At 33.7% G+C, this 14653-nt stretch overlaps 1 long non-coding RNA gene across 1 annotated transcript; it reads right to left on the bottom strand.

Annotated features, from left to right (window-relative positions):
- Positions 1-2962: 2962 nt before the first annotated feature.
- On the bottom strand, positions 2963-11833 carry LOC145284041 (uncharacterized). The gene is made up of 3 exons (XR_013868784.1): positions 11767-11833; positions 9613-9694; positions 2963-5930 (listed from the first exon to the last, which is right to left on the bottom strand). It is a non-coding gene; the product is annotated as an uncharacterized LOC145284041 (long non-coding RNA).
- Positions 11834-14653: the final 2820 nt, after the last annotated feature.

The raw sequence follows: 14653 nt of genomic DNA, 5'->3' as shown, positions 1-14653 counted from the left end.
AATATTTGGGGAAGTAATTACAAATTAAAGTTTAGAAAGTTTATATTAAAGAAAAAATATATCAAATTACGCAAACTATTGGATACATTGATTTAATATTTGGTTGCATAGCTTTTATTGCGTTCAACAGGTCTTAATCGCTTTCCATAGTTGCACACATGCTTTTTGCAAATATATGCAGGTATTTTGCGCCATTCTTTGCAGAACTGTTCTAGTTGTTGAATATTTTTGCATTCCTATTGTGGACATTGATCTGCAATATTTTCCACAAATTTTCAATTGGGTTGAGGTCTGGAGACTGACTGAGGCAAATAAGAACGTCAATTCTGTTATTTCTAAACCATTCTTTGGTTAGTTTGGCAGTATGTTTGGGATCATTGTCTTGCTGAAACACGAAATTGCTATTATGTCCCAACAAATCAGCGAATTTCTTGAGGATTTTCTCCAAAATCTCCCTGTACATACGCCCACTCATTCTATCATTGAGGATTTCTAGTTCACCAGTACCTTTGGATGAAAAACATGCCCATATTATAATCGGACACCGCCAAACTTTACTATAGAGATGGCATACTTTTTTGTTATAGGCGATGCCATTTTTACGCCATACATGTGTTGCTGTGTTTCTTCCAAAGATTTCGATTTTTTTTTCGTCTGACAAGATTACCTTGTTCCAAATCTTTTTGGGTTGTTCCCCATATGTTTTAACGTAATTCAAACGTGATCTGACATGTTTAAGCTTCAATAATAGAACTTTTCTTGGGAACCTTAATACACAACCTGCACGATTTAGAACTGTACTTATTGTATCCTTGCTCACATTAATCCCAGCTTCTCTGAGGTCGGTTTGAATTTCACCACGAGTGAGAAAAGTGGTTTTGTACCTTTTTGCTTACCAACGTTGATTTGTTTTCGTTTAATTTTCTTGGCCGACCACATCTTGGAAGATTTGCAACAGATTTACCAGGGTTTTTGAAATTTCTAATGACGTTTCCAACCGTACTAAGTGGTAGATTAAGTTCCCTTGATATTATTCGATTCCCTTTTCCTTTCTTGTGCTTTTCAATAATTTTTTGAAGAATGTCTATCGGCAACTCCTTAGTTTAAGGCATTTTTATGAATGAACTGGTTGACTTTGAAGGAGTGAGCACAAACTGGTAGAATTTTATAAAAGTATTTTAATATAAAGCTCTCTGATTGAGTAGTGATAACTCGTTCGTATTATTGCAACACGCTAAGCAAAAGTCATTTAAATTTATTTCAGAAAAACAATTTTTAAAAGTGCATCCAATACTTTTGCGTTTGTTAATTTATATTTTTCCTTAAATATAAACTTTGATTTTGTAATTACTACTCCAAATATAATTTAGAATAGTAATACGAATATACTGACCAACTTTTAGGTAAAATCTTGAACCCTAATTAAAGTTATGAAAAAATATGTATCCTATACTTTTGCGTGGCACTGTATATATATATACCAGTATTGTTTGGTGTTTACATAAAAACTTTCACTTTTTTTTTTAAAAAAGAAAATTGCTCGTTACTTTTTACGATTTGCCCAGCGTATTATAGACAGCCTTATCTCCCCATGTTTAAAACGGCTTTCGGATTAAACACCCCTCAAATATCAAAAGCCGTTCTTTTACATTGGGGGTGTTTATTCTGAAATTGAGGTGTTTTCAATACGCTGAGGCAACTCAAAAAAATTCACGAAGTTGCTCTTATTTATTGCAAAAATTACTCAAAATTTAATTATTTGACAAAAAAATGACATTTTCAACAAACATTTAATAAGAAATACAAATGAACGGTAGGTGTTTAGTTTTTTGTTGTTTGTGTTTTTGTTAAAATGTGCCTACATTTAAAATTTTACTTCACTTTTCTTTCACATAGCGTTGTTATTATTTCATCGGCAACGATCAATTTTATCCGGCCATTGACGTCATGCGCCTGTGAAAGCCGAGGCGAACGCTGAGAAAATAATTACTTAACACTAAAAATTTAAATAAATGTTGATTTATTGAAATAGTCCTTTGGAAAATATATATTTAAAATAAAGTGGCGCTTATGCAGATATGTTACGCTGCTATTTTTATAAAAATATTTTCACGATAATTTCAAGTTTCATATCTTTTTTTTTATTAAATTGTTAAATGAAAGTACAGCCAACCCGGCCGATTTCTAATGTATGGAGAAACAAGCTCCCTAAAAACAGGGTACTCCAGATAGTAACAAAAATAGTCTCGAAGGATTTCTCTTCTACTGATTGAGGAAAACACGGTGAAGTGTGGGTAACCTGTTTTCTATCCCACTCTTCACTTCCTCTATTTATATCTTTGCACATCTATATCTCCCTATCAATCTATCTTTCTGTCTATATTTCCCTCTCCATCTCTCTTTGAACCCATTATATCTCTAACTCTCTACCATTTCTCTTTTTATCTGTCTCACTCACTGTTTCTAACTATCTCCCAATCCCTATTCTCTTTATTTCCCTCTCACTATCTTTCTACCTGTTCATCTCTACTTCCTCATCCTATTTTAGTCTCCTAAATTTATTACAGTGAATAAGGCATTATCAAATAGTGACAAGTCCTATTTTCTGCACCTAATTTAATTACTGTTAGTATAGAAGTTATTTGGGAATCACTGCTACTTTGAACAGTGCCAGAAGTAACTGGTAAAACCGTTCTAATTAAATTGATTTTGCCAGCCATTCGGTGATAAAATGACAAAATCTTAGCCCCTGCTGCATGCGGAATATCTGCGACCTTGCTTCCAAGTAGAAGAACTACTTATTCTACTTTGAAACTACTATTAAGCTTTCAATTTTTCAAAAATATGTTCAACATCTCCAAAACATTCAGTATTAGCAAAAATATTGCAGAAATGCAAACTTATTGTTTGGGATAAATGCATAATGGCACGCAAAAAAAAAAAAAAAAAAAAAAAAAAAAAAAAAAAAAATACTCGAGGCTCTTGGTCGATCCTTGCAAGATTTGCGTGCCAATGTCCGACCATTTGGGAATGCAGTAATATTGCTTGCAGGATATTTCAGGCAAATCTTACCTGCAATTCCTAAAACAACACCAGCAGATGAAATAAATACTTGCCTCTAATACTCTACTTTTTGGTGCCATGTGAAAACTAAACTCATAAAAATATGCGTGTCCAGTTGAAGACTGCTCGATCCGAATACAAATGTTTGCATCACTTGTGGGAAATTGGTACTTCTTTGGCTCTTAACTTCTGTAATCTTATTACATCAAAAGAGTTGATTAAAAAGTTTTCCAGATATTCAGATTAATTATACCAATTCCACTTGACCGAGCGTGCGAGCCATTCTAGTAGCACAATACAAAGGCGGCCATGAACTTAACGCTAGAATTCAACATAAAACTCCAAGTGAGGTAGTCACATACAAATCCATGGACACTTGTGGCAGCAGATAAAGTGGTTAATTATCCAACAGCTACATTTGCCAGGGATGCCACCGCATGCACTGTAATTTTAAATTGGCGTACTAATTATGTTGTGAAAATTAACCAATCAGATCTTTGCTATGGCACATGGCCTGCAGTAAATAACAAACCATATGATAGAAACAATCTTTACAGGACCTTTCACAGGTGAAGATATCTTCATTCCACGCCTTCCTAAGATTTCACCGGATACACCATTACACTTTAGGAAATTGCATTTTCCAATTTTGTTGTTTGCAATAACCATAAAAACATCTCAGGGAACAATCTTTATAATTATGTAGCTTACAGCTGCACACTTTTTTTCACATGGACAATTTATGTTATGTGTTCAAGAGTCACCAAACCAGAAAAATATCTATAGCATTTAAGAAAATGGAACAATGAAATCTGTACCCATACGAAATGAAAATTTCACTTATAAGAAACAGGTATTTTCTCATGTTGGAACTTTTCCACTGCGCCAATTTGAGCCACAGCAACGCGCGGTAGGGTACAGCTAGTATAGAATAAATGGGTTATGATTCTGCTGATTAACAAGTAGTAATTATAGGAGCACCTGGATATGGAAAAACAATTTCGAAAACTACTTTTCGAGTGTACCCGTTAAAATTTGTGCAAGAAAAACAAACATTTGCACCCAAAGGAACGGTTAAAATTTTACAATTTTCTGAAAATGTGGGTGGGTGTCTGCCATCGTGAAGGATGCCCCATCGCCATAAAATAAAACAATTAACACAATAGAAATAGATCACAAGAAAAGTATAATTTCGGACGGAAATTACTACTTAGAAGGGCAATTCTTTGACGAGGGGGGGGTCTTACCACATTCCAGTCAACCGGATACGTAGAGGAAAAAAAGCTACAAAGTTGCATATATTAGTAACATTGACTATTATCTAACACCTACTATTTGTAAATACGTCTTGTTCTAAATTTTGATACATATCTCATGTCTTATTTTTACGATATTACATTTTTAACCACAATTTACTAGCGACTGGAATTAAATTTTGTACGATTCGAAGTATGCTTTGAATAAGCATGTTCGTTTAAAGTGCATGTCAATAACAACGAGTTTTGTTATCTAGATATATATTCGGCTTAGACAATTTAATCGGAAAGGTAGTTTATAAAAATTGAGAACGTAGGAATCATAGCCTGGGGCACAAACGTCTTTATATCATGTTGCTTAAATGTGTTCTTTAAATAAACCTTACACTCTTAATTAAAATAATCCTAAAATAAATGTTTAAAATCGTAGCAGTCGGACAGGCGCACACACACATATCGAAATCATAAATGGGTGACCTAAATTCATGATTAAAAATATCTCTCACTCCTCTAAAGTCCTTTTAATCGTTTTAATTATGAATTAAAGTCTTCCCTTCATGATTGCGATAGATGAATTTGTACACCTCAAAGAATGATGAAATATATATCAAACACAAACTGACTAGTTTGGTGTTTGTAAAGATTTGTGTATTAACATATGAGTTTTGAGAAGATCCTTCGATTCAATCTCCAATTCACATATGGAACAAATATACCAATCCCCCTTCGTATGAGTTCTGAAATGAAGTTGCAAATTTAATATCTGCGAAAATACACATCCGCAAATCTCACAAGAAATATCAAACTTCTGTTTGTGCAATCGTAAGTGGCGTTTCAAAATACCTTTCTGCGAAAATGTCTTTCCACAAAATGGACACGAATATGATAGTTCTCGTGTGAACCTTGAGATGTTTTATTATAAGCGACTTGGCATTAAAGCAAGAATTACAACCCTGACATACGTATTTTTTTAACGGGCAATGGTTTACGTGAGATTCCATATGTTCATCTAATTCATATTCATAGATTAATTCACGTTCGCAGAGCTTACAAAAAGGCAATGTCGTTATAGAATGCGTTTCCATATGACAGTTCAAAAGATGCTTATTTGAAAATGCTGATTGACAGACTGGGCACGAATACGGTTTAATTTCTTCATGCATTTCCATGTGATATCGTAAATCAAATTTTCCGTAAAACGCACTTCCGCAAATCTCGCACTTAATTTTATTTTCCTCGTGTATGGTCATATGTTCTGTATAATTGTATTTAGTGCTAATTACCTTTTTACAAATTTCACAAATAAAGGTGTTCATGTCTGCGTGTATTTTCTTGCAATGCAATGTTTTTACGTGGAAAAAAATTATAGCCACACACTCTACAGTAATATGGTTTCTTCTATCTGAATTTCGATATAACGCCTCAAATGATTTTGCAAAGGAAAATTCTCGGTGACACGCTACGTTAGAAAAATGTATGTCCATTGGAGTTCTGCATAGATTAAACAGCAGTATTACTGATAAATGCTATCATGGGAAAAACGTATCGCAATCCTTTAAAAATACAATACTAGCTGTGTATGTTTTCATCGGCGCAGAAATCTGTCGAAATCTGTAAAAATAAAATCATTGTTAGTCTCGATCTGCAATCGTAATTTCCACAATAAACTATGAACGGAATATATTATTTTTATTAATATAGAAACTGGGACATGTATATGTGAGCATTATACATTTTTAGTATTGATACTTGTAAGTACAAAAATGGAGTTTAGATTGAAACCAAAATTTAAAAACAGTAAGTCAAATACGATAACAGTTAGGTATTTCAAGAGTTTTCAAAGCTCCTTATTAACATAATAAAACAATTGACAGACATGTAATTATCAGATAACTCCTCACGTACAAATGTTTTAACTTTTACCCCATTAGCAGCCCCTTTTTTCTGGATACAAACAGATTAATAGTTTTATCCATGTCTGAAATCCCTATATACAAAGGGCCAAGTATGCAGATAAAAATTCGCTGAGTATATAGGTTAAGAAGTGTCCTCACACGCACATTACTCTTTTGTACATAATTAAAAATCCATAAATTAGAATCTACAAAATGTTACTATTTGACAAGGAACCACAATGAACATATACAACAAATAGTCAATGCTTCATGGTCGAAGCAGAAATATTCGATAATTGTAATTTACAGAGTAATAATATATATGGGTTTGTATTACTGTACACAGATTCGAAAAAGTTGTCAAAAAACAAATATATAACAAATAAATGTTATCAAACGCAAGATAAGTTACTTTTCTACCTAACTGGATATATTTTTTGTGTTTTTATTCAATGTAACATGTTTATTCAGCTCTAAAAACATGCAGTCTTTACCGATGTATTGGAAAATTTAAAATGGCGTCCAACTGTCTCTTTAACACGGTAAGTTTGGGAAAAGATGTTATAAATAATAAACTAGACAAAATACTATTTAAAAACAACCGAATATATGTCAACTTATGTCACGGTAACATATATTGAGCGAATTTCTAACAGTATTTTGTCTAGTTTATTATTTATAATACCTTTTCCCAAACTTGCCCTCTCCGAGAGAGAGTCGGCCGCCATTTTGAATTTTCCAATACATCGGTAAACACTGCATGTTTTTCGAGCTGAATAAACATGTTACACTGAATAAAAACACAAAAAATATATCCAGTTAGGTAGAAAAGTTACTTATCTTTCCTTTAATAACATTTATTAGCTATATATTTGTTTTTTGACAACTTTTTCGAATCTATGTGTACAGTAATACAAACCCAATATATATTGTTAGAATATTCTATATTACGTTTTATTCACATTTTAGATCTGGGTAAAATTACCTTATAAATATTAGTACTAATATTGATTTTCTATTTGAGTTTACAGAATATATCAATTAGTAAAATTGATATCACAATTTTATGATCGGTATCTATATAAATATAAAACTGGACTGGCTTCGTCGATCGGGCAGTTCCATATTTTCAAGAGACACCAAGTATATAATATATATATTAGGCAATCGGTACATGAAGAGTTTAAAGCATCGTGAACGTTTTAAACATTAAATCAAAACCCGTGGTCTATTTGAGTTTTACTGATTTATCCATCTGTCATACAATCACACACATGTAAACACACGTACACAAAGCCCCAGCATATGAAAAAATTAAAATGATTTAATTAATCGATTGCATCCCACTTGATTTCTTTTTGTGGGTATCATTCTAGGAATGTAACGGTATTCAGAAGAGGGTGGTTACATATTAGGTCTAATAAATGCTTTGAATCAACGCAAATTTAATATAAAAAAAATTCGATTCGAACACGCTAAACGCACAAAAACGCTTTATTTTCTGTAGCTTAAAAAAAAAAAAAAATGTGAATCGCTTTTTTTAACGTCTGTTTTATGGCTAGGGAATCTCACGGCCAAAAAGGGCTTACGTTAACATATGAAAGGAGTGAACAACATTAGAGTGTAGAGTTCACGGAATATAATCAGTTCTTAAAACTTCTAAAATAGACCCCCCATTATTTTTAAATTTTCTAACCTAATCATGTAAATTACAGGAAGTACAGACATGGCAGGCCAAGTATTTAGAAACCAATTTAAAACATAATGAGTTGAAAAGTTTAACATTTAACTCACATTTACACCTAACAAGGCATATCGGCACTTGAGTTTGAGGGTTACTATTTGGGACCAGGCCTAGGAAAGATTAAGATGTCGATTAATGTTACATTTAAACTTCTGCTTATCAGTACAGTAAGGGGAGCAGGAAGAGAATCAAACTGCAAGTTGTTCGAAGGAATCAAACTATTAGAGTAGAAAACACTGGCATCTAAGGACTTTAACAGTGAAGGGGTGTGATTTTGTTGATAAGCGGATTTATCGGGGATATGTACGTCGGGGTGGCATAAGTGCAACACGTTCAGAGAACATTCCATTAAAATACCTTTAAAACAGGTCATGAGATGTAATATTTCGAAGATGAGAGACGGGTTGGAGCGTAGTTGATGAACTGGGGCTTATTTGATTGAAGACATTTTTATGCTATTCTAGTGGTATATGTGCCAACATGGATGTGGTTACAATACTCGATGCACGGCCGAATGGTGTTTTTCTAGAAGTGTAGGATACTCGCAGGTGTTAGTTTTCCAACCGATAAAAAGGGAACCCACCTTTGCAGCAGCCTCCGCAATGTGCTTAATGAATTTGTCCCAGTTCAGGTTTCTTGAAGATGTTAAGCCGATGAGTTTTAAGAATTCTCAGGTACGGTGTTATTTGTCATGGACATCGGTGGATGGAGAGGCTTCTTGTATGTTTTTAATGGGAGCAGCTTTGTTTTACTTGTATTAAATCACACACTCCAATCATGGGCTTAGATTTATGTACACCGGTTCTTACCTCATGCATATTATAAAGCGTTGTATCAAATATACTAATCTCGGAAACAATATTATCATGGGGGTCGTTTATTAATGCCAGGATTAATAGTAGTTCACTGATCGACTCTGATGCACTACCGCAGTAATGTTATGCTGGTTGTATAGTTGTCAATCAATGACGACCTGGATGGCCCTATTGTCTAAGAAGGATCTAATTATATTTAATATTCGTCCAGTTATACCGAACGATTTAATTTTCATTAGCAATCATACCAGGCTTTTTCAAAGGCATTGTATATATTATCGACTATAAGCTTAGCTTTACCAGCCCTATCCAGCTTAAGTCTTACTATTATACTGTCGTGTGAGAATATGTGCTTAATGCCTACTTCGCCCCATTTATTTGTCTCATATGCACACTTGTACTTGCATCTAAACAAAAATATATTATAATTTTATCTAACCACCTCGTAAATTGCTTACATGCACAAACTTATTGTAGAAATGTTTAATAGTGTTTCGATTTGTATATTTTGAACAGTTTGATATTTATACATTAATCAGTGGAAATGTTTAGTTTGGTTACAAACAATGCATTCGTACAGCAGCAGCTAGATCATAATTTATCTAGAAAAAGATTGAACGTGGTATTTAGACAGTTAAAATAAATATTACATGTTAGTATTGTATGGGCGTTACTGAGGTCAACTTAGTTACTAATGTATTAATATAATATATATATATATATATATCTATATATATAATGAATATCGTTTCCGAATATATCCGATTACTAAGTTTCTTCCACCGCAACTTTTACCTTAGCAGTTTTCTACAAAAAAATGTATCTAAAATTATACTTACAGTTTCCTAATGCTCTCGGGTGGTAGATACGGCTACTCGGTTTGCGAGGGAACGCACGACTAAGCAGAACACCTGTGTGCACCTTTATAATTGCAAAAATATTGAATATTCAAAATGGCAAGCATGGAAATGCTAAACTGAATAGAAAAAATACAGTTTTATTTACTTTTTAAGTAGTTTTTTTTTCATTTTAAATAAACGGTAAGATTTTAAGTTAAATTAACATGTAATTTGATGAGACGAATACGCGTGATGTGGATTAGTAAATGTGTAGGAAACTAAAGAACTTAGGTAAGAAAGAATGCATAATTTCAATAATTATGGAGGAAGTAATGAGTATAAGCTCTTAGTCAATTCTTAGTATTGATGAAAATTATTGACTTACAAGCTGTTTTTTTAATTGTTTTTGGATATAATTTATTCACCAAAAACCAATTATCTTTTGAGTGTGTCTAATAAAGGCCAACAGTGCATGTTATAGACACTTAGAGTGCGATTAATATTTTATTTTATAAGTAACTAAATAAAATTTATTTAAAACGAAAGCTGCAAACCAATTTATTTTTTATAGAAGTGAAAAGGTTTTTGAAAGCATAATTAGAACTAATTCTTACTCTAAAGTTAAACGCACCTATTCACTATTAATAATTCGGTACTCATGCACTTATTGATCCGTGCTGAAATAATAACGTTATTATTTAAAACGCCATTCTTAACATGGGGAGGGGAGGGGATTTTTTACCTATTCTGTACTATAACCTTACAATTGAATAAAAACATATCATAAAAATGTAATTAAACTTGGAAATAGGATTTTAAAAATAGCGCGGATCAGTAAGTGCATTAGCACCAATAATTAGTTATCTGTTGTAGAACTACGGAAAACGGCGAAAGTATATCGTATTTTACGGTAAAACCTTAGTAAAAAACACATAAATCCTGCAAAAATCTTATTTCATATATTAGAAATATATAACTTTTACAAGGGTTTGTTAAATATTAAAAAGATATTTCAAAACTTACAATATTCCATAAATGGCAATTAAGTGGAATGAAATCTTTAAAATCTAATAGTCTATATTATGTATAACAATAAAACTTAACTTATTCTTTATTTAAACAAACAATGTATGCAGCCACTTGTACTAAGGAGCTACTATTTAGGATCATGTCTATGAATTAATATGTAGGAAATTGGAGCAATAAATGCTCTAATTCTAATAATATAACACACTGCTTATTAGATCAGTCTAGGAAGAAGAGAACGGTGAGGGGATTCCATAACTAATAAATTATAAGGTTAGATTTAGAGGCCTCGACAGTTAAGGGGGTTAATTTCGCTGCTTGTAGAGTCTGGAATATGGAGTCGAAAAGAATTTATCACAGTACAATGAATCATTTGAGTGTCATACGTTAATGTTTGATCAATACTGCGTGAAAAATTAGATTGCAGTCTCCTCGTTTGGATACTGTGTAAGATAACGAGAAAGTGGTTAGACACCTCAAACAAGGAATATGAAAATGATATACAGGGTGGGCCAATAAAAATATCACCATTTTTTTACATTCTGACAATTTTCAAAAATTAAATATCAACAACTAAAAACTGAATTCTAACCTCAATGCATCGAAGCCAATATACTGTAGAACAGAGAGTAAAGATCGTAGAAGCATATGAATCAAGATCGATAAAAAACATAATGGTAGGCTAATGTCTGCAAGGACAGCCATCAACACTGAGACCGTGAGGCAGTTTCTGGAGGAACCATCAAGAAAATCAACCAGTCGTTTGTTACAGGAGACCGCTCTTTATAGAACCTCTGTTGGACACATACTAAACACAGATTCTTTAACTACAAGATTTAGATTTTGCTAGCTCAGACGGCAGTAAATAGAGAAGAGGAAATAATATTTTTGTAGAAACACCAGTCAATGCATTACCAAAAGATCACCCCGGTTTGTTGGATTTAATTTTTTCAGTGATGAAACACATTTCCACCTACATGGACATGTTAATAAGCACAATATGAAATTCGTACCTCAAGTCTAAAATCATCAGCATGTCAACACTGATAGTAAGGTAAAAATTTTGAAGAGGAGATTTTTCCTGCTTATAGGAGAAAGAAGGGAGGCAATATTAATAATGTCATTTACCAGCAGGATGATGCGCCTCCGCATTGCTCAAATGTGTCCCTGGATTTTCTCAACGAGTACTTTTTGGGGAATAGACTCATCTCACGCTGCATAAACAACCTATTGCCTGTCTACTCTTGTTTTTAACAAGGAAGTAACCACTTATCAAGGACCAGAGGCCCCTGGAGGATAAGGATTAAAGAGTGTACAGTAGTTAATGAGACAATATAAGAGTAATGGTTATTAGTGTAAATTTGGTATATTGGATTACTTAAGGGCGACGGCTCATCAAGAATTTGTTGACATTTAACTTAAGGACGACCATATAGTAGTCAGCTAGAAAGCAGGCAAACGGAAGAGAGTTCAACAGGTGTGCAGTTCAAAGAATGAAGCTTTGTTAATGGAATCTAGGTTTAGTAATTATAAAGAGGGGGGTACATTGTTGATAGTATTTTCAGCTAGACGAGTGTTGTTTGTAAATGTTTGGCAAGGGGGACAATAGATTGAAGTTCAGACGAGCACTTGCCATGAAAATGCAGAGACAGGATCGTAACGTCTCTTCTGTGAGAAAGAGATTGTAGGGAAGAGAAAAGGGCATAATAGGTTACGAAGTCTATTTTGAACTCTGTCAAAGTAGGATAAGATCTTTATAGATGATGTGGCAACAATACCCCATCCTTTGACATACTTGACCCTTATATAGGTAGAAAATTACATCATCAGGTAGATATCTACTGGATCAATAGAATGATCCTAGCATTTTAGCAGCGACCTTTGAAATAAATTTGATGTACGTGTTATATTTTAGATCAGGAGTAAAGGACAAGCTCGGAAGCTTGTCAAAACAGGGAGCCTCCACAACACGAGAGCCATTCATTTAAATTGAAGCCATATGGGGTCAGAGCGTTGTTGATGTAAAGATAGAAGGTGGTAGATGCGTTAAAAATAACTAGCTACTTTTTCTCCATTGTACCATATGCTCAAGAACAGTGGAGAGAGAATCAATGAGAACTTGGTCGTTTACGGCCTTTAATGTACTGCCAGAGATATTAGTGTCGTCAGCATAAATGTCTACGCATAAGGATGAAATGTGGAAGATCATTGATGTAGATCAGGAAGAGAGTTAGACCTAGGATGGACCACTGAGGAACTTCAGCATTAATTCTCTTAGCTTCTGATTTTTGCTAATTAACCACTACTCTTATGAACCTATCAGAGAGAAATGACTACTTCCTATGGTGGTACCTGAAGGAGAGAGTGTACTAAAACAACCGTCATGGCATTGAAGCCCTGAAGTCCAACATCCGTCAGGAAATTCGAACAATTCCTCTTGAAATGTGTGGCAATGTCATCATAAACTTCAATGTGCTGCAGTTGTAATCCACAGAAGAGGAGAGTGGATTAAACACGTCATCAATTATTGAACTGTATACAAAACAAGAGGAAAAGTGAGGAGACTTTGTTATCAAATTCAAATTTGGTGTTTTTGTTAAAAATTAATGAATAAAATATCGAATAAATGTTAATTTTGAAAACTTGTGTTCGATTAATAGTTGTAACTATTTTTGTTACCATACACTGTACAAGTAATTTTCTAACAAAGTAGAGGAAATATACATATTTTGCAGTAGATTTAGTGCTCAATTATTTGTTGCAAATAATGTTGATCGGTGAATATTAAGCGGAGATATTTTAACGATATCTTACATGCAGTGCTATTAGTGAGGACAATCGGTGGTTCTTGTAAATCAATATTGTAGAATGAACAACATAGAGTCTCCATAGCATAAGATGTTAGTATTGATTTGAGGCTGCATCCCACTAAAGGTAAATATTTGCTGATAAGCTTTTGCCATGGTTTCGAAACGCATTTATTACCACTAAGGATTATATTTAATAAATAGATTTAACACTTTAAAAATATGTTAAAAATTAAGAGTAGATTACGGCTTTATTAAATACTCGCAACCGTGTCCCGTCAATATAAATGACTTAATTATTTTTATCATTGGAATTCTTTAAGATTAATTTGCGGACAGTTATTTTCATCTTCATAGTTTTTCTTTCACGAGGGTTCGGTAAATTATTCCTTTTGGCCTTCATCAGGTGGTTAGTCGCGTCGGGATAGGAATGCTGAGTCTGAACTGTATCCTCAGTTGTTATAGGCTCACCAGCATTCCTAACCCGTTGCGTTTAAGCACATGACGAAAGCCAGATGAATAATTGGCCAAACGTCGCGAAACAATAATTGTGAAGATAAAGGTAACAGTCCGCAAATAACTTGGAACGATCTATCAAGAATAACGCCCCATACAATGTTCAGAAAAAGTATCAAGACTTTTCATATAATTGCACATAAATAAAGATATAATTTTTTTTTTATAGACTTTTGTTAATTTGAAGACTATGAATATTCACACCAAATTAAAGGAATAACAGTTTTTTTTCTAATACCGGTTACATTATTAAAGACTAGCGGGGGTACCCGGTGTTGCCCGAGTGTTTGTTTCCGGGACGGAGGGGGAGTTTTAAAAAATGTTATGGTAGGTAAGTAGGAAGGATCAAACCCGGAGTCATGAGTAAAAGTAGGAAAATAAAGTGTGAAAAAAACCAAAAAAAAACATCTGCAACGTCAACAGTTCGGCCACCAAGAAAAGTCCATTCCAGTTGTTTAGGAAAAAAAAATCGACTACGGTAGGTCGGCGCGAACGTGAAAATATAATGTGAATTGTCCAGCACGCTAACCACTACGCCACAGAGCACTGCAGCTTAGTTTAGTGATTTTAAATAACTTCACATGAAAGAACTACGAAGCCAAACCGGTGTTCTCTTCTCAACTGTTCCTTGTGAACGATCCCCAAACGGTGTTAAGTCGTGGCAGGGGGAGGAGGAATTTATTAGAGAGAAA

This window comes from Euprymna scolopes, chromosome 8 (genome assembly GCF_053919585.1).
Source record: "Euprymna scolopes isolate OS-2025 chromosome 8, ASM5391958v1, whole genome shotgun sequence".
Lineage (NCBI taxonomy): Eukaryota > Metazoa > Mollusca > Cephalopoda > Sepiida > Sepiolidae > Euprymna > Euprymna scolopes.
The sequence above is the reverse complement of the archived record's forward strand: the minus strand, read 5'-3'. Positions and strand labels throughout refer to the sequence as shown.